This window comes from Ceratotherium simum, chromosome 15, assembly GCF_057802395.1.
Source record: "Ceratotherium simum simum isolate JZ-2026a chromosome 15, ASM5780239v1, whole genome shotgun sequence".
Taxonomy (NCBI): domain Eukaryota; kingdom Metazoa; phylum Chordata; class Mammalia; order Perissodactyla; family Rhinocerotidae; genus Ceratotherium; species Ceratotherium simum.
The window spans coordinates 43,235,017-43,260,134 of NC_141914.1; the positions used below are offsets into that span (position 1 = coordinate 43,235,017).

At 39.3% G+C, this 25,118-nt stretch overlaps 1 protein-coding gene and 1 long non-coding RNA gene across 2 annotated transcripts in view; one reads left to right on the forward strand and one right to left on the reverse strand.

The window, feature by feature from the left end:
• The window catches only part of KCNMB2 (potassium calcium-activated channel subfamily M regulatory beta subunit 2), a 107,718-nt gene that overhangs the window by 34,865 nt on the left and 47,735 nt on the right, over positions 1-25,118 (reverse strand). The gene's annotated exons all lie outside the window — the stretch shown is intronic.
• On the forward strand, positions 2,104-13,978 carry LOC147915194 (uncharacterized). Its single transcript, XR_015554497.1, has 4 exons — positions 2,104-2,235; positions 3,303-3,358; positions 4,175-4,281; positions 12,789-13,978. It is a non-coding gene; the product is annotated as an uncharacterized LOC147915194 (long non-coding RNA).

The following is a 25,118-nucleotide window of genomic DNA, read 5'->3' on the forward strand; positions in this document are numbered from 1 at the left end:
GGATCTAGTTCCATCATTAAATGACCAGGAATTGGGAAGAATCTGGCAAAACCATGACTATATGACTGCAGATGGGTATGGTCTGAAAACTAGAAGCCCTAAAGGACGTAATCTCAGCCTTCAATGAAAGCAAGGAGTCAGGGAGAATGTAACAGTTTCTTTGTCTCAGGAATTTATAAAGGGCCCCTTTCCATTTGTCAAGCACTCATCTTGTGGGTTTATACCTCTGTGACTCAGTTAGTGCTTTCTCTCTGCCTCCCTTCCCTGCCTGGTGAATGAGTTTCTCTGTTTCCAATGTTCCTCTTTTCAGACGTCACCACTTCTCTGATCCACATGAGCTGCTTCCTCAGCTCTGCTCCCAATTCTTGGTACTCACCACTGTTAGAGCAAGGCACAGTTTATCCTGGATGCCCTGCTAGGCTGTGGCCATTCCAGGGCAGGACTGTGTCTTATGCACAATGCAACACACACAGTGACACACTGGTTGTGTTTGCTGCCTTGACCATCTAAGTATCTACTGGAAAACATGACCATCGGTACTGATTTTGGCCTCCTGTATGTGGCTCACTACTGCTGGGTGCAGCTGTTTCCTTCCAGATCCTTCCCTTGGCTCGGTATGTTGTTCCTTCTTCCCACTCCCCACCTCCTCTCTTTCCTTCTCCTGATAGTCCTGCTCCCTCTGTCTCTTTCATTGACTTGGACAGAAAGTTTCCGTTGCTTGCTGAATTATCAATCAGATTTTCTTTAGAAAGGGCAGCATGGCCTAATGACAAGATGAGCAGGACAGCCAGATGCGGCCTATTTGTTTGTTTGCCTCCTGGCATCACCACCCACCGACTGTGGGACTTGGGATAAACCAGTTTAACGTCTCTGCATCTCCTAGTTTCCTCAGCTATAAAAATGGGAATAATAACACTTGCCTTTCTGAGTTGCTTGGAAGATTAATGAGATAATAGATGCAAAAGTACCTCAAACAGGTCAAGGCACATAGTAGGCACATTCTAACACTAGTGTGCTTCTTTATCCCCCTGCTATTAATTTTAAAAGCAAATGGATTGGATTTTATCTTCTTGTAAAAAAAATTCAATTAAGTTGCTTTGTGCCTATGCATTGAGACTATTGATTTTTTTTTCCTACGGTCACTGGCGCTTAATAGAGGAAAAACAGTTTCCCGAGATACTGAGATAATAAAATCCGAAATACTTCCTCTTTCACGTTAAGTTCTGATATCCATCCTGAGTGAAAGGAGCATACGGATGGTGACCCTGAACCCTGGCCACACATTAGAATCCTCTGGGGGAACCTGTAAAAACTACTGGTGCCTGGGTCTCAAGCGAGACCAGTGAGAACTTCTTGGGGTGGGTCCCTGGTGTTGGTAGTTTTTTAGAAAGCTGCCCAGGTGATTCTGATGTGCAGCCAAGGTGAGAAACGCTGGTACAGACTCTCAGGGTCTGATTTCATTTAAGTCGAAGTCTTTGTGGAGACTCCTCCTGCCTCCAGAAGCTTCCACTGGAGAGTAACAGTTCTATGAATGCTACTCTGTGCAGTGGCTTACTTCCTGCCAGTGCTGAGACCTTGAGGTGACAGCTGCAAGGACGAGTGGGACATGAGGCAGAGAAAGAGCAGAGCGGATGCAGTTTTCTAGTGTCAGTGGCCTTGAGCTATGCATATGGGGGACACTTAATACACTCTGCTTTATTAAACAGCAAGCGGGAGCCAGTGGAACTATTTAACACATAATTACACGCCTAACCTTGCATAAAATTGTAACACTAATGACATCACAGCGGCAACTTAAAAGGTCACTCTAAGCACAGAAATTTAGGAATGCTTCTAATGGGGGAGATTTTATCTCTGCAGACGGCAAATGATGTGTTCTCCGTAGGAATTGAGTTGTTTTGGCTTCAGGGCCGTTGGAGGGAGAAGCCAAATGTAGGGTGATAATTTTAGACCTAGTGATTTAATTTAGAAAACATTGGTACTTCTCATTAAGAGCAGTTTTAAGTGTCTCTGGGATGTTTTCTTCCAAAATCAACTACTACACTTTTTAAAATTAATTCATCTGGATGTCCATTCGACAAAATTTATAAAGTTCCTTCTATGTACCAGGCGCCGTACTGAGTGTAGCGGGCACCAAGCCACCCATTTCTGCTTCTAAGGTGTGCACAGTCCTTGGAGGAGTCAGAATAACAAATGGACGTTTGCACTATCCCGGAACTGCTCTTCCTAAGGGAGGTATGACTTCCCAGTGGGTATATTCAATAGTTGCTTGTCTCTATTCTTTTAATTAATTCATTTCCTCATTCAACAAACGTTTATTGAAGATATATGTGGCAGGCACTGAACTGGGTGTTGGGGACATATTGGTGAATACAACATGCATGACCCTTTTCTTATGGAGCTTATGGTCTAGAGGAGGAGACAGACTGGTCAGACAAGTGTGGATGGGGGTCTTTAATACAAGACTGTTATGCATGTTCATAAATAATGTAATTCGTTTTGCATCACATCTACAGTCATAACAGAAATGACTATCTCAGGGCTTAGTCGAAAGAACTTTGAATAAGTTTCAGAATGAAATCCCAACTTCACAATGTAGTAATGATGTAACCTAAATACGTTGTTAAACTTCCCTGAGCCTCATTTTCCTCATCAAGAAAATCAGAGTAATAACAGATATCATAAAGAATCACCATGCAGATGATTTGAAATAACGTATGGCATTGAGCAGGCACTCGGTAAATGTTAGTTTTTTCCATTTGGAGGAAATAGCAGTTTTTTTTTTTTCTAAATTGGCCATACCAATACATCAAGTCCTTCTGTTTGATTTATTTTTTTAAAGAAGTTTTATGCACAAATGGGAAACACATTTCTACATGGTCTTAATTAGTCCACTATTCCATAATTCATTTCTTAATGAGCTTTTCAAGTGGATAATCACAACTGATGTTCAGTTTGATTTCTTCCATGCTACGTATTTAAAACCAGTTTAATTGTTAAACATTCACTCTATTGGGCATCACACATACACAGCTGGTGTGAGAAAACCTGCTCATAACTGACGCGTGCCTCCTAGATTGGTACGAATGACAGATTTATGCTGAAACCATCCATCTCTTCTCGGTGAATGTAGTTTAATTCTTGCTTCTATTTCAGTTGAAAATCAAGGAAGGGAAACCATAATAAGAGCTTTTTATAGAGAAGAACTAGAAATGACAATAAAAACCATAAAGGTATGAAGTACTTCTCTAGACCTATATAAATAATGTATTTATATGCATTGTTTCATTTAATTCTGACAGTTGCACTTATGAGAGCTCCCTCTATTTACCAGCAGAGAGAACTGAGACTCAGAAAAGTGAGTAAATTGACTCAAGTCACATAGCTATTAAGTAGTGAAGTCAGAATTTCAATCCAAGCCTGTCAAACTCCAAAACCCATATTTTCTCAATCTACACATTTTTGCTAGGCAAACCAAGTACCAAAGTCCACTGCAAAGAAATAATGGTGCTAAATGATGGGGCCAACATTCAGCTTATTTCTTTGTTGGGTACCACATTCTTTACCACATCAGAGTTAGAGAGGGAAAATGAGGGATGGTAGGAGAATATGACAGAAGTGAGAAAAAGGCAAGAAAGTAAAGCCTAGTGGTAAAGAGCATGACGGATGGGCCCCAATGCAGGCTTTCCTCCTTGTTATCTGCGTGACTTTGGGCAAGTTTCTAACACTTTTCCATCTCTATTTTCCTTCTGTAAAATGAGGATGATAATAATAATATATGCCTCATAGAGTTTTTGTGAAGATTGAGTTAACATATGTGGTGTGCTTTGTGATACTATAATCTATACTATAGATTATATATAATAATGACATTATACTATATGTAATAATGACATATATATCGGTACATAATATATGTAACATGAATATATGCAAGTTAATATATATATGTTAATATATGAATATATATGACATTATATACAATATATGTGAGTTAATATATGAAAAGTACAACATGGGAGGAATTAACTGTATGTTATCATTATTACCACTTAAGAATGGGTAAAATATATGTTAGATTTGGAAGAGAATAGAATTTGTGTAAAGGTTCATACAGTTAAATATATTCAATAGACATTCATAAATGTGATCTTTAATTTTTCATGGAGAGAAGAATGGAGAAAGAGTAAGCACTAGCTCTGCTGCTGACGAGTCTGTAATTGGGGCCCTCTGCCTCCTGGCCTTCTATTCCTCAGATGTAACACGAGGGGATTGAGAGAGGTGAGACTAAGTTTCCTTTCATCTGAAAATTTTATTTTGTTCTGCTTTGGAAAATTACTATCAAGGTCTGTTCCTATGACTTATTTGACTTCTAATTTGTCTTTGGTTAGATATCATTTCTTTCTATTTTACATTCTGTTGATTTCTTAAATGAGATACTCAGTAATGCTAGTGGGAATCTCGTAAAGCAGTGGGAAGAGAAAGTAAGCACCAAATGGGAAGGCAAAATGAAAGCCCCCCAACGACCCTTGAAAAAGATTTCTATAGACCCAGACATAGCTATAGAGCTGGACATCTTGGGCACAAACACTGTTTTGTTGTCAGGATTCCAATCAGGTTCTTTTTACCTAACTTCTCCCATTCCCTATGCTGCCTCCCCACAGAGTCCCATCTCTAACCCAATTGTTAAACCACCACTTTGTCCCAAGGGGGAGCTGTGATAGTGGAAATTTTAGGTGCTATGGCAGATGGTAAGGGAGATATTTTGGGGGCAAGAAAATGTGGTTTGTAGATCCTACTCTTTCCAACTGGGGTGGTCACTGGGTGAACTATAATTAAATTTGTACATAGCCTCTCCCAGTAGTCACTCTGAACTGATTACTGATAATGTGTAAAATTCTACTCCTGGAGGAAACCAGCATCCTGAACTCAGTGTTCTCAGCCTCAAATTGAGTAGGCCAGCCCTTTCTTTTTGCCAAAAGGACAAAAATTCCTTTGGTTTATCCATGTCTTTTATTGCCAAGTGGAATAGTGGCAAGAAACTGTGAGCTCTGGGAGTGGAGAAAACTGAGTTCAAGCTCCATTTCTGCCCTTTTGCTATCAATATTACATTGGATGTGAGTTAATTAACTTCTCTGAGTCTTAATCTCCTTATATATAAAGTGAGAATATTAACGCAACCTTCAAAATTTTCTGTGAGGATTAATTAAAATAATGAACCTGACATAATTGGCAGCTATTTATTTATACATAGCTATTTATTTATTTATATACATATAAATAAACATTTATTTAAATGTTTACCCTAATATATCTAATAGGCCAAATTAAGACCATTATCCTGACTGAAGGGATTTGAGACAGAATTCAGAAAAATCATTGAATACTAGCATTTTAAAGGTGGAAGAGATATGAGAGGTGTTCTAGGCCACATGCCAATATTGAGACTTGTTGTTTTTTGGTTTTCTTGGATAGTTTTTTTAAGGATGTAGGTAAAACCCAAGTGGGTCTAATTGTAAAAGCAAGTCTTCATAATGCAAAAGGCACTAAGCAGGCAAAAGAAAAGATATATACATATATATTTTTTTGAGGAAGATCAGCCCTGAGCCAACCTCTGCCAATCCTCCTCTTTTTGCTGAGGAAGACAGGTCGTGGGCTACTATCCATGCCCATCCTCTTCCACTCTATATGGGACGGTGCCACAGCATGGCTTGCCAAGCAGTGCGTCGGTGCGTGCCCAGGCCGGGGAACCCCAGACTGCCGCAGCAGAGCGCACGCACCCAACCACTTGCGCCACCAGGGAGGCCCCAAGAAAAGATATTTTAAATTCTAAATCCTGCTTTGACCTAGTAGAAGGGGCTGTACTTAAAGATGCAAGAAAGGAAAAAAAAACAGCAACGGGAGTAGGGATTCTTTTTTTGATGGCTACAGATCAAAATAAAACCTATTCAAACTGTTTGGATTCTATGGTGAAAGACTCTTGAGAAATATTACATTAGATATTTGGTCCTTTTTAAACCTATGTTTTCACAGTTGTCTGGAAAATACCTGATATAATGATGATTCAGTTGCTGACGAAGCCCTATAAATAATATAAATTCCTTGGAATAGCTTGCTTAAAGAGCTCGCATCTCCTGCATTTTGTAGCCTATAGGATCTTGGGTTCTGCATTATGGACTAAGAACCCAAGGGACTGAGAGAAACCACCTAAGAAGATGAGTGGCTGACAGAACTTGGAATCCTATGTATTCTTCAATACCACATCTACCACTAAATGGTCACTCAATGTGGAAAGAGGCTGCACGGATCAAGGAGGCAAATGGGATCGCTTTTACTTCTCACTTTCCTTCCTTCCCTTCTCTGTGTCATGGGATGAGTTAAGTAAGCTCTCTGAATCTCAATTTCCCTATCTATAAAAATGAAAGCTGTAATGTCTACGTCCACCAATTGTTTTATTATTAAGTGAGAAGACATGTTAAGTGTCTGGAACATAATAGGTACTAATCAACGTAAGTCTCTCCCCAAAAGGAACTGATTTGGTTATCTAGACCAACATCTGCTATAAGAGCCAGAAGAACTGCCCCTTCTCAAGTAGGGGAAAGTGGCCAAAGTACATAGTTGTTTTCTCAAAAAAATGGACACCAATCCATTAAGAAGCATGTATGTAAGAATGTTTCATATTAGATGTTGGATGCACAGGGATGAATGAAAGAGGTGAGCTCCCTGTTCTTCATGCCTCATCCACTCAGTCACCAAACTCTGGGATATAATATCATCTTTACTGTCTCTAGAGAACCACTGTCCTATAGAAGTATAATGTGAACCACATATGTAATTTTAAATTTTCTAGTATTCACATTAAAAAGAATAAAAAAACCAGAAGAGATTAATTAAAATAATATAATTTATTTAACCTAATATACCCCAAATATTATCATTTCAACATGTAGTAAAAATAAAAATCATTAATGCCATAATCTACATTTTTTTAACTAAGGCTTTGAAATTCAGTGCATGTTTTATACTTCTAACATGTAGCAAGGCAGATTAACCATATTTGAAGTGCTCCACAGCCACATGTGGATAGTGGCTAGTGTTTTGGATTATTTCAGAATATGCCCTTTGTCACTATATCAATTTTTGCAACAATAATAAAATATCAAAAATAAATGGCAGTAAGTACATACTTATCAATAGCTACTTTAAACGTCAATGGACTAAATGCTCCAATTAAAAGGAATAAGGTGGCTGATTGGATAAAAAAACAAGACCCATATATATGCTGCCTACAAGAGACACACTTCAGACCTAAAGACACTCACAAACTGAAAGTGAAGGGATGGAAAAAGATACTCCATGCAAATGGCGATAAAAAGAAAGCTGGGGTAGCAGTACTCATATCAGACAAAATAGACTTTAAAACAAAAACTGTAAAAAGAGACAAAGAAGGGCATTACATAATGATCAAGGGAACAATCCAACAAGAGGATATAACACTTGTAAATATCTACGCACCCAATGTAGGTGCACCTAAATATATAAAGCAATTATTAACAGACATAAAAACAGAAATAGACAGTAACACAATAATGGTAGGGGACTTTAACACTCCACTTACACCAATGGATAGATCATCCAAACAGAAGATCAATAAGGAAATATTGGCCTTAAATGATACACTAGAACAGATGAACCTAGTAGATATATACAGAGCATTCCATCCAAAAACCGAAGAATACACGTTCTTTTCAAATGCACATGGAACATTCTCCAGGATTGATCACATATTAGGCCACAAAACAAGTCTTCATAAATTTAAGAAGATTAAAATAATAGCAAGCATCTTTTCCGAGCACAACGGTATGAAACTAGAAATCAACTATAGGAAGAAAATCAGAAAAGCCACAAATACGTGGAGATTAAACAAAATGCTACTGAACAACGACTGGGTCAATGAATACATCAAAGAAGAAATCAAAAAATACCTGGAGGCAAATGAAAATGAAAATACGACATGCCAGAATTTATGGGATACAAGAAAAGCAGTTCTAAGAGGAAAGTTTATAGCAATACAGGCCCAGCTCAACAAACAAGAAAAATCTCAAATAAACAATCTAACAATGCACCTAAAGGAACTGGAAAAAGAAGAACAAACCAAGCCCAAAATCAGTAGAAGAAGGGAAACAATAAAAATCAAAGCAGAAATAAATGAAATAGAGACCAAAAAAACAATAGAAAAAATTAATAAAACCAAGAGCTGGTTCTTTGAAAAGATCAACAAAATTGACAAACCTTTAGCTAGACTCACCAAGAAAAAAAGAGAGAAGGCACGAATAAGTAAAATCAGAAATGAAAGAGGAGAAATTACAACAGACACCTCAGAAATACAAAAGATTATAAGAGGATACTATGAAAAGCTATATGCCAACCAATTCGACAATCTGGAAGAAATGGATAAATTCTTAGAATCATACAACCTTCCAAAACTGGATCAAGAAGAAGTAGAGAATTTGAATAAACCAATCACCAGTAAGGAGATTGAAACAGTAATCAAAAACCTCCCCCAAAATAAAAGTCCAGGACCAGACGGCTTCCCTGGTGAATTCTACCAAACATTCAATGAAGACTTAATACCTATCCTTCTCAAACTCTTCCAAAAAATTGAGGAGGGTGGGAAGCTCCCTAACTCATTCTATGAAGCCGACATTACCCTGATACCAAAGCCAGACAAGGACAACACAAAAAAAGAAAACTACAGGCTAATATTACTGATGAACATTGATGCAAAAATCCTCAACAAAATACTAGCAAATCGCATACAACAATACGTTAAAAAGATTATACACCACGATCAAGTGGGATTTACTTCAGGTATGCAGGGATGGTTTAACATTCGCAAATCAATCAACATGATACACCACATTAATAAAATGAAGAATAAAAATCACATGATCATCTCAATAGATGCAGAGAAAGCATTTGACAAGATACAGCATCCATTTATGATAAAAACTCTGAATAAAATGAGTATAGAACGAAAGTACCTCAACATAATAAAGGCCATATATGAGAAACCCACAGCTAATATCATCTTCAATGGTGAAAAACTGAAAGCTATCCCTCTAAGAACAGGAACCAGACAAGGATGCCCACTCTCACTACTCCTATTTAACATAGTACTGGAAGTCCTAGCCAGAGCAATCAGGCAAGAGAAAGAAATAAAAGGGATCCAAATTGGAAAGGAAGAAGTGAAACTGTCACTATTCGCAGATGACATGATTTTATATATAGAAAACCCTAAAGAATCCACCAGAAAACTTTTAGAAGTAATAAACGAATATGGTCAAGTTGCAGGATACAAAATCAACATACAAAAATCAGTTGCATTTCTATACATTAACAACGAAGTAGCAGAAAGAGAAATTAAGAATACCATCCCATTTACAATTGCAACAAAAAGAATAAAATACCTAGGAATAAACTTAACCAAAGAGGTGAAAGAGCTGTACAGGGAAAACTATAAAACGTTTCTGAAAGAAATTGAAGAAAACACAAAGAAATGGAAAGATATTCCATGCTCTTGGATTGGAAGAATTAACATAGTTAAGATGTCCATACTTCATACAGCCATCTATAGATTCAATGCAATCCCTATCAAAGTTCCAACAACATTTTTCACAGAAATAGAACAAAGAATCCTAAAATGTATTTGGAACAACAAAAGACCCCAAATAAGTAAAGGAATCCTGAGAAAAAAGAACAAAGCTGGAGGTATCACACTCCCTGATTTCAAAATATACTACAAAGCTATAGTAACCAAAACAGCATGGTACTGACACAAAAACAGACACACAGATAAATGGAATAGAATCAAAAGACCAGAAATAAACCCATACATCTATGGACAGCTAATCTTTGACAAAGGAGCCAAGAACATACAATGGAGAAAAGAAACTCTCTTCAACAAATGGTGTTGGGAAAACTGGATAGCCACATGCAAAAAAATGAAAGTAGACCCTTACCTTACACCATACACAAAAATTAACTCCAAATGGATTAACGACTTGAATGTAAGACCTGAAACTATGAAACTTCTAGAAGAAAAAGTAGGCAGTATGCTCTTCGACATCCGTCTTAGCAGCATATTTTCAAGCACCATGTCTGACTGGGCAAGAGAAACAATAGAAAAAATAAACAAATGGGACTACATCAAACTAAAAATCTTCTGCACAGCAAAGGAAACCATCAACAAAACGAAAAGACAACCTAACAATTGGGAGAAGATATTTGCAAACCATACATCTGATAAGGGCTTAATCTCCAAAATATACAAAGAACTGATGCATGTCAACAACAAAAAAACTAACAACCCAATTAAAAAATGGGCGAAAGACCTGAACAGACATTTCTCCAAAGAAGATATACAGATGGCCAACAGGCACATGAAAAGATGTTCAAAATCATTAACTATCAGGGAAATGCAAATCAAAACTACAATGAGATATCACCTCATGCCCGTCAGAATGGCTATAATTAACAAGACAGGAAACAACATGTGTTGGAGAGGATGTGGAGAGAAGGGAACTCTCATACACTGCTGGTGGGAGTGCAAACTGGTGCAGCCACTATGGAAAACAGTATGGAGATTCCTCAAAAAATCAAGGATAGAACTCCCATATGATCCAGCTATTCCACTGCTGGGTATTTAGCCAAAGAACTTGAAAACACCAATGCATAAAGATACATGCACCCCTGTGTTCATTGCAGTGTTATTCACAATAGCCAAGACTTGGAAGCAACCTAAGTGCCCATCAAGGGACGAATGGATAAAGAAGATGTGGTATATATACACAATGGAATACTACTCAGCTATAAGAAACGATGAAATCCAGCCATTTGTGACAACATGGATGGACATTGAGGGTATTATGCAGAGTGAAATAAGTCAGAGGGAGAAGGTCAAATACCATATGATTTCCTTCATTAAGTAGTAGATAATAACAATAATAAACAAACACATAGAGACAGAGATTGGATTGGTGGTTACCAGAGGGGACGGGGGGAGGGAGGAGGGTGAAAGGGATAATTCGGCACAGGTGTGTGGTGATGGGTTGTAGTTAGTATTTGGGTGTTGAACATGATGTAATCTATGCAGAAATAGAAGTATAATGATGTACACCTGAAATTTATACAATGTTATAAACCAATGTTACTGCAATAAACAAAAAATTAAAAAAATACATCAAAAATAATCACTATTTTCTTTTATTGAGAACTTGCCATGTGATGGGCCCTGTGTTTTACAGGCATTACACTGGCAACCCTATCAGGTAGATGTTATCACTACTGCATTTTATGAATAAGGAAGCTGAGGCTTAGAGAGGGTAAGTAATAGCCCAAGGTCATGCAACTTGCAAGTGGCATATTTCGGATTTAAACCCAGGTCAGTTTGACTCCAATGCCTATCATGCTGCCTATCCCGGATTACTTGAATAGCCTCCTGACTGGTTGGCTTGCCCTACAGCAGCACATATTGATCTGGCTGTGTCAAAATAGCCACTTCAAATTATAATAACATTATTTGATTATTATTGCTACCAAGTAATGTATGTCACAGACATCCCTGAACTTCAGCCATTTTTGGGCCTAAACCCATCGGTCATCCTATTCGTGAGAACCATACAATCCCTCATTTCATCCCCAAGTTTCATTTTAGAGGTGGGGGGTTGGGATGAAGTACAGGGATGTAACACGTGTTCAGGATGGGTCAAGATTGCTGGAAAAAGTGTATTTTTGCCAGCATTGTTCCTGAAATGAACAAAGATTTCTTAGGGAAAAGGCTGGTTCCGTTTCTGGGACAGGAAATATGCAAGATGAATCACACCAGATAGCAAGGCATCTATCAAAGACTATCAGGATGTTTCAAAAGAACTCAGGGACCAACTTGAAGATTGAACAAAGACAGGACAATTTCAGAATCAATCAGGATAACGACTAAATCGATGAAAGTATAGCAAATATGTTTAACTCATGATTTCACAGTATTACTTAAAAAAAAACTAATTGGTCACCGTTAGAAGATGCTAGGGAACCAACTTATTATATTGAAAACTGGTAAGTATAGGGAAAGAATCCATCATATATCCTACATTTCCTATATTAACTAAAGCACTGGGAAACCAAATAGTAGGTAAAGTTTCTCTTTATAGAAATATTTCACCTAATTAATGAGGATGGGATATTAGAATCAAGGTATCATCATTTTTCAACTCTTAAGGAGCTAATGGATCTAGACCTTGATCATCAGTGATTGTTATTATCAAAAAAGAGAGACAACCACAATATTCATTATGAATTAGTCTTCCCCCTAAAAACCTAACCTGAATATGATCAATCCCCTAGAACAAATGAACAAGTAAGAGACAATAAAGAGGACAGAAGAACATGTTACAAAGTACTGTGGGGATGCAATCAGCAAAATTGAGACTGTGAGAAACTCTACAGGACAGATGACCTGGAGTCTTTAATAAATAAATTGCAAAGACAAGATAGAGAAAAAGAATTCTATAGATTAAATGAGACTTAAAGGACATTATTGACCAATTGTGATGCGTGAATTTTATTTGGATTCTAATTTACAGACTGTGAAAGAAAAAGTCACGTTACTTTATGTTTTTAATCTTCATCTATTCTAGTACTATTCTTCTAGGATTATTTTTTCTAAATCATACATTTAATCAGATTATTTCCTTGCTTAACATCTGTCAATGGCTTTCTATTTTCTGTAGGTAAACTGAAGAAAGATATCACAGGTTCCAAGTGCCGTGCTTCAAGGAGTGTGAAATAAGGGTGAACTTTAGGGAAAGTTTTCTGGAGTAGGTGGAAATTGATAGCCAAAGAAGATGAAGAATGTTTGGAAGACTTTCTGAGAAGGACAATCAAATAGGCTCACATTAGTGAGCACAGTATCTGGGGGTTCGGTGGGAAGTTGGATCTTCTTTAAGTGGATGGTCCATGTTGTGTAGCTAGACTACGAAGAGCTGTGAAAACCAAGTCTAGAAAGAGTTGATACTTGGTGCAGTGATATTCGTCATTGCACTTTCCTTTTGTTCCTTAAGTATCAATATAAAATAAGGTTCTCTTTCAAATCAATGATTCTTAATCCTTTCCCCTTCATGACATATATTCCTTTATGCTCCACTCCATGGGCATTCCCTGGTCCTGAAGGTCAGGCTGCAGCATAGACTCCCAGCTATTCACCAGCTTTAATGTGTGCCCTTTGTAACCAATCACAGCACAATGTGCCTTGTCACCTCAGCTGAAAAACTGATGATTAAATTCTAACAACCCTCTTGTGGTGGTGTTGGTAAGGTAGAGTCTAGTGGTAGGTGCCAGGAGTTGCATTCGAGAGCGTTGGAACTACAGGGAGGAACATTCTAACTGGCTAGTCCAGAATCAGCAGACAAATCCAGATCAAAGAGTGAAGTGCAAGTACAAACTCTAACATCAAGGATTATATTCAGATTCCAAGACTGGCCTCAGTACAGTCTGAAGGGTGAAAGGTGGTTCAGGACCATGGAGAACGACACACAGGCTTCCCCTGCTTCATGATCTGAGACATGCTTGGCTCTATGATGCCGGGAGTGAGCCCGGAACAAGTGAAGAGTGGGTCATGGCACAAGTGAGACAGGCTTGGAGGCAAGTGCATTCCATCTTTGTTGGTCACTGTGTATGACTCTCTGTTTTCCCCCTTATTGACTTTGTGGCTTTGAGTTGGCAATTAAGCATAGCTTAGTCTGTTTCTTTATTTTAAAAGTGGAATTATTATTGGCATATAGAAAGAACTCAACTGAGTAGCTCTTCCTAATGGCTTTATCTCAAAGCTTCAATTGTATCAGGTCAAAAGATGACCCATTTTTTTTTTTTTTGTGAGGAAGATTAGCCTGAGCTAACATCCAATGCCAACCCTCCTCTTTTTTTCCCAAGGAAGATTGGCCCTGGGCTAACATCCGTGCCCATTTTCCTCCACTTTATATGGGACACCGCCAGAGCATGGCTTGACAAGCAGTGCATTGGTGCACGCCTGGGATCTGAACCTGCAAACCCTGGGTTGTTGCAGCAGAGTGTGCGCACTTGACTGCTATGCCACCGGGCCAGCCCTTGCTGACCCATTTTTTTTATTTCTAAACTTTCTCACTTTATTTAAACTGATTCAAATTTGCTTTCACTGTATTGCTTTCAAAACATGTCAATGAATGAAAATAAACACTGCAAGCAAATTGTAGAGAAAGAAAATGGTAACTGTTTTTTCCAAGGAACTTCTGTAAGAAACAAAAGGAAATGCAGCTGCAATAACCATAGATAGATGCCACTTGAGGATATTTGACTAGAATTGTCCATCATGAATCATGGGAGCAGGAAGACTATTTCAGGTTCTGTGGTATGTCCTAGATCTGGAGTTTACACAGCACTGGGTAAACAGGTTTATTGAGGGAAACTAGATGAGAGATCAACTTAAGCTGGTGTTAGTTAGTGACACAAATATTTACGCTTTATAGAATTTACCAAAAACAATCAATTACTATGAAAACCTATTTACTGATAGGTTAAGCCCTTTGTCATCTGAGACTCATAAGACCCTTAGAAGTTCTTCTTCTCCCTTGTTTCTGATGCTTCAATCCCTGTAGAATACTCTAAACAAGGAGTTATCCAGCTATTGATTAAACAACTCTAGCGGTGGGAAATCCACTTTCTCTGGAAACAACCCCTCCTATTGTTGGACACTTCTATTTGATGGAAAATATTTCCATAATTTGAACTAGAATCTGTCTTCCTAGTGTGCCACTATTGCTCCTGGCTCTACACTCTGAATTGCTTTCCAGATGTTTCAGTACAGCTGTAGTATGCTGCCAACACTTCTTCACAATGAATTTCTTGTTATCCAACTGTTCTTCACATAACAGGATCTCAGTTTCTTTTCTTATTCTAGTCACCTCCTCAGGCCATGCTCCACTGGTTAATGTCTCCCCTAAAGTATCATGGGCATAGTAATAGTAAAATTTATTATTTAATAGTGCTGTATATATTTTAATTAATTTAATTGCCACAAAAAAAGACAGATACTCTTATCATTTCCATCTTACTAATGAGAAAACTAAAGCATAGCGACATAACTTGCCCAAAGTCACAGAGCTGGTAATCAGAGAAGCCAGGATATGAACCCCGGCAGCCTACATTTGAGTCTACACTCTTAAACACTGTACAATTCTATTTTTCTGAATATAGTACTTCTAGTGTCACCTGATTAGTGTTGAGGATGGGAAAACTATCACCTCCTTCTATTTATGAATCCTGAGATTGCATTAACATTCCTGCCTGGTATGTATCATGTTGACCGTGGTACATATAGGGAATTGAAAGTCAAGAGTCAGATCCTGAAATTCCCCACCTGCCTTGCAAAAGCCATGCGGAGGTCCTGGGCTTTATCTTGAAGACGATAGAGTCGTATTGCGCATTTTTAAAAACTTTTTATTTTGAAATCCATCACACATTTTTAATCATGACTGTATTCACATATTTAAAATATTACTCTGAAGGTAGTGTTGAGGATCAATTAGAGCATGATGAAATGAGAAGTGGGGAATTAGATGGTGACAGCCATAATCCAAGCAAGATCCGAAGGAAGTGGGGACAACAAAGAATGAAGAGATCCAGGCAGTGTTTGGAAGGTGTGAAGTCAGGACTTGGTGACTGGATTAAAGGGATAAAAGGTGATGGAAGGAGGATTTAAGAAGGATTTTCAGGTTTTACTTTGGGGACTGTGTGGCATCATTCATGGCAGTAGGGAATATAGTAAAAAGAGCAGTGCTTTGGGGCAGGGGTGGGGTGGATGGAGTTGTGGGGAACGACGGGGTGTGACTGGGAAAGAAAAAGAAAATGCCAAGCAAAATATCCAGGGGAGAGGGCTGCAGGCAGTGTCTGTGTGCAGGCACTAAGAAGGAAGTTCCAGGTGTAGACAGCACCCCACAGTTTGGCTTTTGTTCTTGGGAGCCCCTGAGGATAAAGTCCCTGAGTTGCCCTTGATGTCTTCCTGTGTCAAAACTCAAGCAAAATGATGCTAATTTTCTGTATTGCCTTGTCAGTTATAAATGAATTTGCATTTACATAAGGAATAACGTGTTTGACAAGAGCCATGTTCATCATTTCAAATGTTCCCCAAACACTCTAGCAGAGTGGCCATTTGGTATAAATGGTAACTGATTATCTTTCAAGAAAAAGAATTCCTAGGGGCCGGCTTGTGGCGTAGCAGTTAAGTTCATGCGCTCTGCTTTGGCGGCCCAGGGTTTCCAGGCCTGGATCCCGGACATGGACCAACACACTGCTTATCAAGCCATGCTGTGGCGGTGTCCCATATAAAGTAGAGGAAGACAGGCATGGATGTTAGCCCAGGCCAATCTTCCTCAGCAAAAAAAAAAAAAAAATTCCTTTTTTAAGAATCTAATATTTTTAGTGTGAAAAATACAGAAAATTTAGGTTCTGGTAAGATAAGAGTTAAAAGTCTATCCTATCTGGAATATAAATGTTAGGTCATTCCTTCTCAATACCTCCTCTAAAAAATAGTATTCTCCTTGTCTTTATCTTTTAAACAGTTTCTGTGGGCTTTTCATTTATTGATGCATTCATTTATGTAATATTTCTTAGAAACATACTAGCTATCAGATACCACACTAGATGTGAGGGATTAATTCCCTGTTTTCCTCCAGCATCAAGAATATGGGAAGTCTTAAAAGAAATCACATGCTTAAGCACAATGAACTTGGTGAATTGGCAATGAATATTAATTGGTGAACTGTGATCATTTTATAGCCTGCTTTTCTTGTGTGAATTGCATATTAGTTCTTGCTGCAGAAAGTCAAAGATGCTATGAAATGTCTCTGAACTTTGGATGCATTTCTGGAATCAGGCTGCAAATATTCCATGGCATAGAGAAAAGAGATCCTGGTTCAGAAAGCGGTTCTATACCTGCATTTGTATGAAGATGGTTCTGGGAGGCCTGTTAGAGCCTCTGGAAGTTGAAATCTTTTGCTACCTTACATAAGAGCTTCTAGTCAAAATTAAGGTCAAAAAGACATGAAAAATACTGAGACGCTAGATAGAAGGAACACACAACTTTGGACCTTTAAAATTGCCCTAAGTTTTTAAAGGATGTATAAACTGTTAGCATAGTTTTGAGCTATTGTCCCAACTATCTGCTCATTTTGGATATACCCTCAATGACAATGGGGGAGAGAAGGATGTTAAAGTTGTTTCAAGTTTGAATGGAGAAAAAGGAAGTTCCTGCACTTCTAGAAGTAGTTCTTGGCAAGCCTTTCCCTCTTGTCTCCACTCCAGTACAGAGCTGGGTCTTCTTAGTGTGTGCTTTTCCCAGTGTCAGCGACACAGGCCTGGACGGGCAGGCCCACACCTCTCCTGAAATACGAATGAGAGCGGAGGACTCAGTCCCACAATGGATCAGAGCTCCTCTCTGTGTAACTTCTCACTGAGCCACTGTCTTAGACCATCTGATTCCCTGAATCCCAGGTCTTTTCTTGCTCAGCCCCTCCAGATCTACCCGATTCCTCAAGTCTGAGAGATGGAAACAAGGGGATCTATGGAACAGGGGCCTGGGACGCTGTTATGGACTGAATGTTTGTGTCCCCTAAAATTCCTAAGTTGAAATCCTAGCCCCCAAGATGATGATATTAGGAGGTGATGCCTTTGGGAGATTATTAGATCATAAGGTGGAGCCCTCATGATTGGGATTAGTACCCTTATAAAAGAGACCCCAGAGAGCTCCCACAACCCTTCTGCTATGTGAAGACAGTGAAAAGATAGCCCATCTATGAATCAGGAAGTGGACCCCTTACCAGATACTGAATCTGCTGGCACCTTGATCTTGGACTTCCAGTCTCCAGAACTGTGAGAAACAAATTTCTGTTGTTTATAAGCCACCTATCTGGGCTATTCTGGTATAGCAGCCTGAATGGACTAGGACAGACACAGTAAGTGCTCTATAGATCTGTGTCTTATCCTGCTCATCCTTGTTTCTTTTACCTTATGTCTTCCCAAGGCTCAGTCTGCAGAAAGGTGTAGCAATGAAGGCTAGGAATGTAACCAAAGCAGAAAACCCTATCCTAAAAAAGCATTGAGTTAATATTTTTGAATAGGGGCACGCTGAACACTTGCTCTGTGGCTGAAATGAAGACGTAATGGCTCTCTGTCTGTAAATGAGAACCGGTGAAGGGAGACCACCTGACCTCATGCAGTTTGGCAATTATTTCAGTAAGAGAAGATGAGGTATCATAAACTTTTGGAAGAATATGCCTGGTGAATTTCTAGAGTCCCCAAAAGGGATGTTGATCTGGAGTATGGGTTAGTGGGAAGAGTGAGAAGGAAGAGGCCGCAAACGTGCATATGTGGTAATTTTTAAGACCCGCACCACATTCCAGTAATGATCGTGTTCTGAGTGTAAAAGTGTCCTGCTCTGTTAAAAAGACATTTGGCTGAACAAAGGGTGAAGCCTATTTGATTCTTCTGGACTCAGATTCAAAAAGGGGAGGCAAAAGCAGACCTGAGATTATTGAGCATTTACTGCTATAAAGAAGTAATCACCCATGCAAAATGTAGAGGTCATATTGATCAGTAAGAAAGCAGTAAGAGAGAAGTAAATTGCCAGAGAATAATGAGTAGGAAATAAAATGTGTTTAGTAAGTATTAAGACTGGAAATCAGGAATCTCTAAACCTTGAGCAAAGGGAGCAGAAAGGGAGGAGGATAGGCCTTTTCTCCTTGTTCCTGTTCCACTCAGAAGAGCAGTCGTGCCTGGTTGATCTGGAAGCCTGCCTGGGCCCTAAGATGCCCTGGCCTATGCCAGCTTTTCCTTTTGCAAGTACGGAATAAGGGGAATCAGCAGCAAAATAAAGAATACCTTCTCTTTCTGAAACTGTCAACAGAACTCAGAGCTCTGAAGTCTTCGAAGTGACAGAGGCAAGTGGTGTGGCGCCAGTGGCTTTGAGTTCCAAAGAAACCCTGAGGGGAGTTCAGGTCAGACTGGCTCCCTGGTTGGGTGCATGGTATGGTAACGGAGCTGAGATGGAAAGTGATCACTACCGGGTAGTTGGGTAGTTAAGACACCTGACTAGTCCTGTAGGCTCTAGTTCTTTAACACTTGCCTCAGATAAGTCACTTTTTCAACAAGTATTTATTGAGCACCTGTTATGTGCAAGGCATTGTTATCATCATAAAGAAATTTGACAGAGAATAAAATAGATCTTCATAAAGATACCAAGTTAAACCATGTGAATTTGTAGATATTTGACCATTTTTGATGTATGCAAAGGGTAATTTCATATGGTTCAACCTAATATATTCAAGTGCGGATAAAGAGATAAAGATAAATAAGACTGTCCATATATCATGTCGGTTGGTGATAAGGGCCTTGGAGAATCTTACATGGGGTAAGGTGGGTGATGATGTGGGAGGAGGGGGTTGGTAATTTATTTACAGCAGCCAGAGAAGCCTCACTGATAAACTGACATTTTGGTGAAGACTTGAGGGGGTAAAGGATTTAGCCAGTGGTCAGGAGGTAAGAGATTTCACATTCAAGGCAGGAGAATGGCAAGTCTAAAAACACTGAGGTGATCATGTACTCATTGTTTTTGATGAACAGCAAGGAGGCAAGTGTGGATGTAGCAAAGTGGGTCAGGTAGAAGTGGTTCGAGGTGAGTTAGAAAGTAGGAAGCAGCCAAACACAAAGGGGCTAGTAGGCAATGGTCAGGACTTGTCTTTTTCTCTGAGTGAAATAGAGAGTCATTGCAGGATTTTGAGCATTGGAGGGACATAAGCAATGTAGATTTTACTGGACTCACCCTGGCTGACATGTTGAGAATAGATTGCAGAAGCAGGAAGTCCTGTTTTGGGGTTGTAGAAACAGTCAAGACAAGAGGTGGCGGCCTTGCGGTGCAGTATGGTAGTGGTGGAGGTGCTAAATATATTTTGAAGGTAGAGCTGAGGAGATTTACCGAGAGTTGATTGTAGGGTGTGTGAGAAAAAGAGGAGGCAAGGATGATTCTAAGATTAATATGTGATATTGCTGTTATCAGGTAAACACAGATAAATTATCAAGCAAACACAGATAATTATAATTTAATGAGTATGTATGCTCTTAAAATCTCTGACTAGATTTTGTGCAACTGTTTTTCCCAAGAGTAGGTGTCTGTTAGAGTTACTCTGTGTTTATAGGCATCTCTATTCATTTACCCAAAGAGTAATTCTGGTACCAACCTTGGTCTGACTCTGTCGTTAAGCAATGGAATGAGGAATCTTTCCTGGAAACCTCAGCTTCCTCTGTTAGATGAAGCTAATAAAACCTACTTGGAGTGGTGGCTGTGGTTAAATGAGATGATGCATGTAAAGTGTCTAGCAACAAATGTTTTATGTAAATTTCAGTGATAATAAAATGTGTTTGGACACTATCGGAGTGCTTGGCAGCCCTCTGCAACATTTTCACATATTTTATCATATTTTAACCACTGGAACTTTCTTACTGAGAACCAGTTTACTGTGGTTTGTTTTTTTAAGTTGGTAAAAATAATGGCCAACCTGCCTCAAAAATTTCACTAAAATTTTGTGACACTTATAAAGTGAAAAAAAGCAGTTAAGTAAAAACTGTAGTAGGCCCTGATGGGTTCCTGGCCCAAGCACAATGCCACACTTGGTCTCTCCCTTCTGACCATTTCTGACTTGAGGCAGCCCCCCGACCAGAAGTTTGGCACCCAATATCAAGGTAACCTTGATGCTCTCTCTCTTGTATTTCTCAATCATTAAAACTAGATTTCTGACTTGATTGCTATCCCCAAATTCCTATAGATGTAACCTAAATATTATCTTCTGATCCTGTCTGAGAATTGGGCACCTGCCTTCTTATTGTCACAGCCTCTCTTAGAGCCTGGAGCTTGGTTCTTGAATACCTGCCTGGTGACCAGGACCCAATAACTACGGTAACCATAGAATTTAGTGCCCAAACTGGAATAACTTTGAGAGTGAAGTGGGGAGCCATTGAAAATTATGCAGGCACAACTCTATCTATAGTTACACAAACTTATCATCTGGATTTGCATAGGACAGTCCAATTTTTGTCCGTTGTTCCAGCATCCTATTGGTTCTTCCTTTCACTCTCGAATTGTCCTGATTTGGACAATAAATTGTATAGCCCACTGACTGAGTTATGGACAGCCGTTTTTCCGTTAAATGCTAACTCTATCAGAGACTAAATTCCTATATAATACACGGATCTGTTTCTAATTTATAGGCTTGTCCATTTATTTGATTTTCTTATCCTGGCACCAACAAAGTTTTGATTACTGTAGCTTTATGGTTCATTTTAATATATGAGAGAACTAGTCTATCCTTTTTTTCCACCAAAAATTCCTTGGCTATTCTTGGCATTTATTATTCCAGCTGAACTTTATAAACAGCTTGTCAAATTTATGTTTTAAAAATCTTAGGATTTTGATTGGAACTTCTCTGAATTTTTGAACGAATTTGGGGAGAATCAACCTTTTTTTTTTTTTTTTTTTACCAAATCAAGTGTTTCTGTGCTGTCTGCCTTCCTGCCTGGACTTCTGAGTATCATTGCTGACTGTGGATTTGCAATTCATATGCTCTATTCACCTTTTGGGATATCCTACCAGGTGGGTTTGTTGCCTCTCTCCATAGTTATTATTTTCACCACATGCTGGATCTCATGCCTTGTACAGAATGCACCATCTTTTGGCGTCTTCAGCTGGGTCAGACCCCATTTCCACCCCACTGCAGCTCCCATTTCATCCCAAACTGGTCTAAGAACTCGTCATGCAGGGAAAAACCGTAAGACATGATAAAATGTACTTTCATTAAGCAGTGCAAGTGTTCTGCACTCTTAGTGAACCCAAATACATTTACATGATATATACTGTTACAGGAAAATAATGGTCAAAAAAATCAAATGGTTCCAATGAATTCAAGGTAAATTAGAGACCATACCTACCAGAGGTGAAAAGCTAAGGAAGGTCACTTAAGGAAGGCACATTTGGAAAACTGACGGAGTCTTTGCAGCATGAGGAAAACTGAAGGTGTCTTTGCACTGCAAGTGGCAGGCTACCTTTCAACATTACCCTGTGTATCCTGGGGGTCTGTTTAATGTTCACAGATCGTGTAAATGTAACGATTTCTTCCTTGGGGGAGCGATCGGATGGTGTTTGTTGGGTTTGTTTTACTTTGAACATTAGAAGGTCCCTCTGGGTAACTTTGGATGCTGCTGTCACTTTGCTGTTCAATGTTAGTACATCACTGGGTGCCCTTCCCTTTCAGGCTTCACTCGTGCAAAAACAAGAGAAATGTGTGAAAATTAGAAACACTGAATTGATGAGTCTGGCTTAGTTTTTTATTTGCTCTGTGAGCTAGAGGTGGGGCTCTTTTATTATTCTCCTTGTTTATGTGAGGGGAGTTAAGACACCGTCAGTGTGATGAGAGAAGAGAGAATGCAAATCTGCTGCCTGACGAGTGAATGCTCATTGCTTCTCTCCGGTAAAGGCAGAGTTCCTTTGGGAAAGTGAAATGGCAAAGCAGGTGTGCTGAGAGCAATGCCTCCTGCCCTTTGAAAATCCATGCCTCCTGCCGTGGTTTTCATTCTGTTTTCTGACTGTTTTCTTGCCAGCCAAGAAAATCTTGTCAAGTTTTACTTTCAATAATGTATATTACAGAAACCAAAAAATACTGAATATACATTGTTTTCAAGCCATTTATATATTTCTTCTTTGATTTGAAGTCACCTTTTAGAGTGCAGTGTGTAGTCTTCAAACTGCTCTGAAGATTTTATGGCTTTACAATTCTTGAGGGTGCTGCAAATTCGCAAGATGGAAGCATTGGCGGCAAGTGTACTGGGCTGGGGTGTGTGTGATGGGCTCAGTCTTATGAAGTCGGTGGAGAAAGAGAGGAAGTAGGTCAGGCAGAAACTCATTAACCAAGGCAGCACAGGGATTGGGGGAAACTGAGTTTAGGAGAGAGGCTGCCGCTGTAGTGGGGAAGCAGACGGCCCAGGCTTCAAGGTTTGAGGTCCAGGGGCAGCGCAGATGCTTAATAAACAGTCGCCGAAAGAATCTTTGAATAAATTGTTCTGGGGGACTCTGTCTGTAGTTAAATTCCTAGCTGCACGCACTGGGTAATGGGGGAAGATATTGTTCCTGGGAAAAGAGACTTGGCAAGAGCCAGACTGGGCATCAGCCAAATTGAATGAGGACACTGCAGCTGGTGGTGATGCAAATGATCAAAGGAGAAAGTGTCTGGACAAAAGTTCTGTCCAACGGATTGGCCCAACATGGAGGGTGTGTGTGGATAAGGAGTGCTCCATCTCAGTGCTAAAGAGACACCAACCTGCATACAACCTCAGGCATGGGGTTGTAGATGTCAGGTTGGTCTTGACTGAGATATTGTGGATGAGGAGAGAGAGAAGGTAGGTGGCAAACAGCGGTCATAGCTGTGGCACCTGACCCTAAATCTGAAAATAAGACCTAATCTCTAGTTCCATTCTGAAAAGGATGTTTCAGGCACTGGCTCCTTGTACAATATGTTCTTCCCTTTGGAATTTCTTCAAGAGTTTTACACAAATAATTATTTTTTAAAAGTTTGGTTTGTGTTTCTTTTTGCAACATGTAGAGAGAGATGGTAGAAATAAAATAAAAAATAAAATTAAATGACAAAATATGAAAATAAAACAATTCAGGGTAATTGTGCAGTTGTCATAAGGCAGTTAAATTAATTGCCAAATCACTTGTATAAAAATATTTTTCATAGGAATCTGGGAGAGGGAGATGTCTCTTTTTTTCTGGGGATGTGACAGAAGAATTTATATAGGTGATGAGATTTGAGATGAATATTTATGTTTCAGTAAAATTTAGAGAGGCAGAGAGGAGTGGAGATGTACAGAGGTAGATGTGGAGAGGAAGAAAAGCATCAGGTGTATTGTAGGGATGGCGTGTTGGAGAAGAAAGAAAGTCTTAGATTAAGAGTGGAGGAGGGAGACGGGGATAGAGGAAGGTAGGGCATAGAATAGAATATTTGGAGAAGAAAAGATAGGGTAGTTTCTGTGTCTTAGAATTGCCATCTTCTCAGTAGAAGTAGGAGAAAGGGCATTTAATTAAACGTGAGGGGAGCAGAGAGGGAATTGAAGGTTTGATAAACAGAGAACAGGTTTAGAAAGAGCAATTTTTGAGGCGTTCTGGGGACTAGGGAACAGACAAGTGATTAATAAAAGCATTGCCTTGTACAAAACCAGAAAGGATACAGTCTCAGCCTTGTCCCCCAAGCACACACACACACACACACACACACACAGAGAGAAACACACACAACCAAACAGACTGTAGCAGAGCTGATCCAGAAGCCTGACTCTGGCATTTGCTGAAGAGGAAGTAGGTGGGGTTGGGGGAGGAGAATTGGCGACAGTAGGTGTAGGAGGCAAGCTCAATTATGTTTGCTAAAGTAAATGTCCTCTTCTTATCTCCTCTCATGCTCCTGCTAGAAAAATTTAAAAAAACGTAGAATGTGAAGTCAACAAGAAACAGGAGGTGGTTTTATTTTATAAAACAGAGAATGAGCAAGGCTGTGAGAAGTCTCCTCTCACTCCATCTCTTAAGGAGGGGGGCTGGAGTAGTTGGCAGATGATGGGCTTCTTTTTCTAGTGTACTGTTGATAACACATGTGTAGGGTGTAGCAGCCACAACAATGCCCTTTAGGAAAGAGAGTGAACTCTAGGAGTCAAGGCCCGGTCTCATAGTCTGGAATGATTATTTGTTTTCGGTGCCTACTTTGCAAGAGGATGCAACCACCATTACCTGATTATCAAAGTATAATTTGTGAGCAGCAGCGTACAATTTCACCTGGGTGTGCTCACACTGTAGTTTAGTCAGGATTCCCATACAACATTATTCATTCCAGACGTGAAAGGAGAGCGATAAATGTGCGATTTCTTTTTCTCGCTGTTCTAAATTTAGTTTATTGTTCTCATTGATTGGTTTTCATAGCGTCACACGAAGTATTACA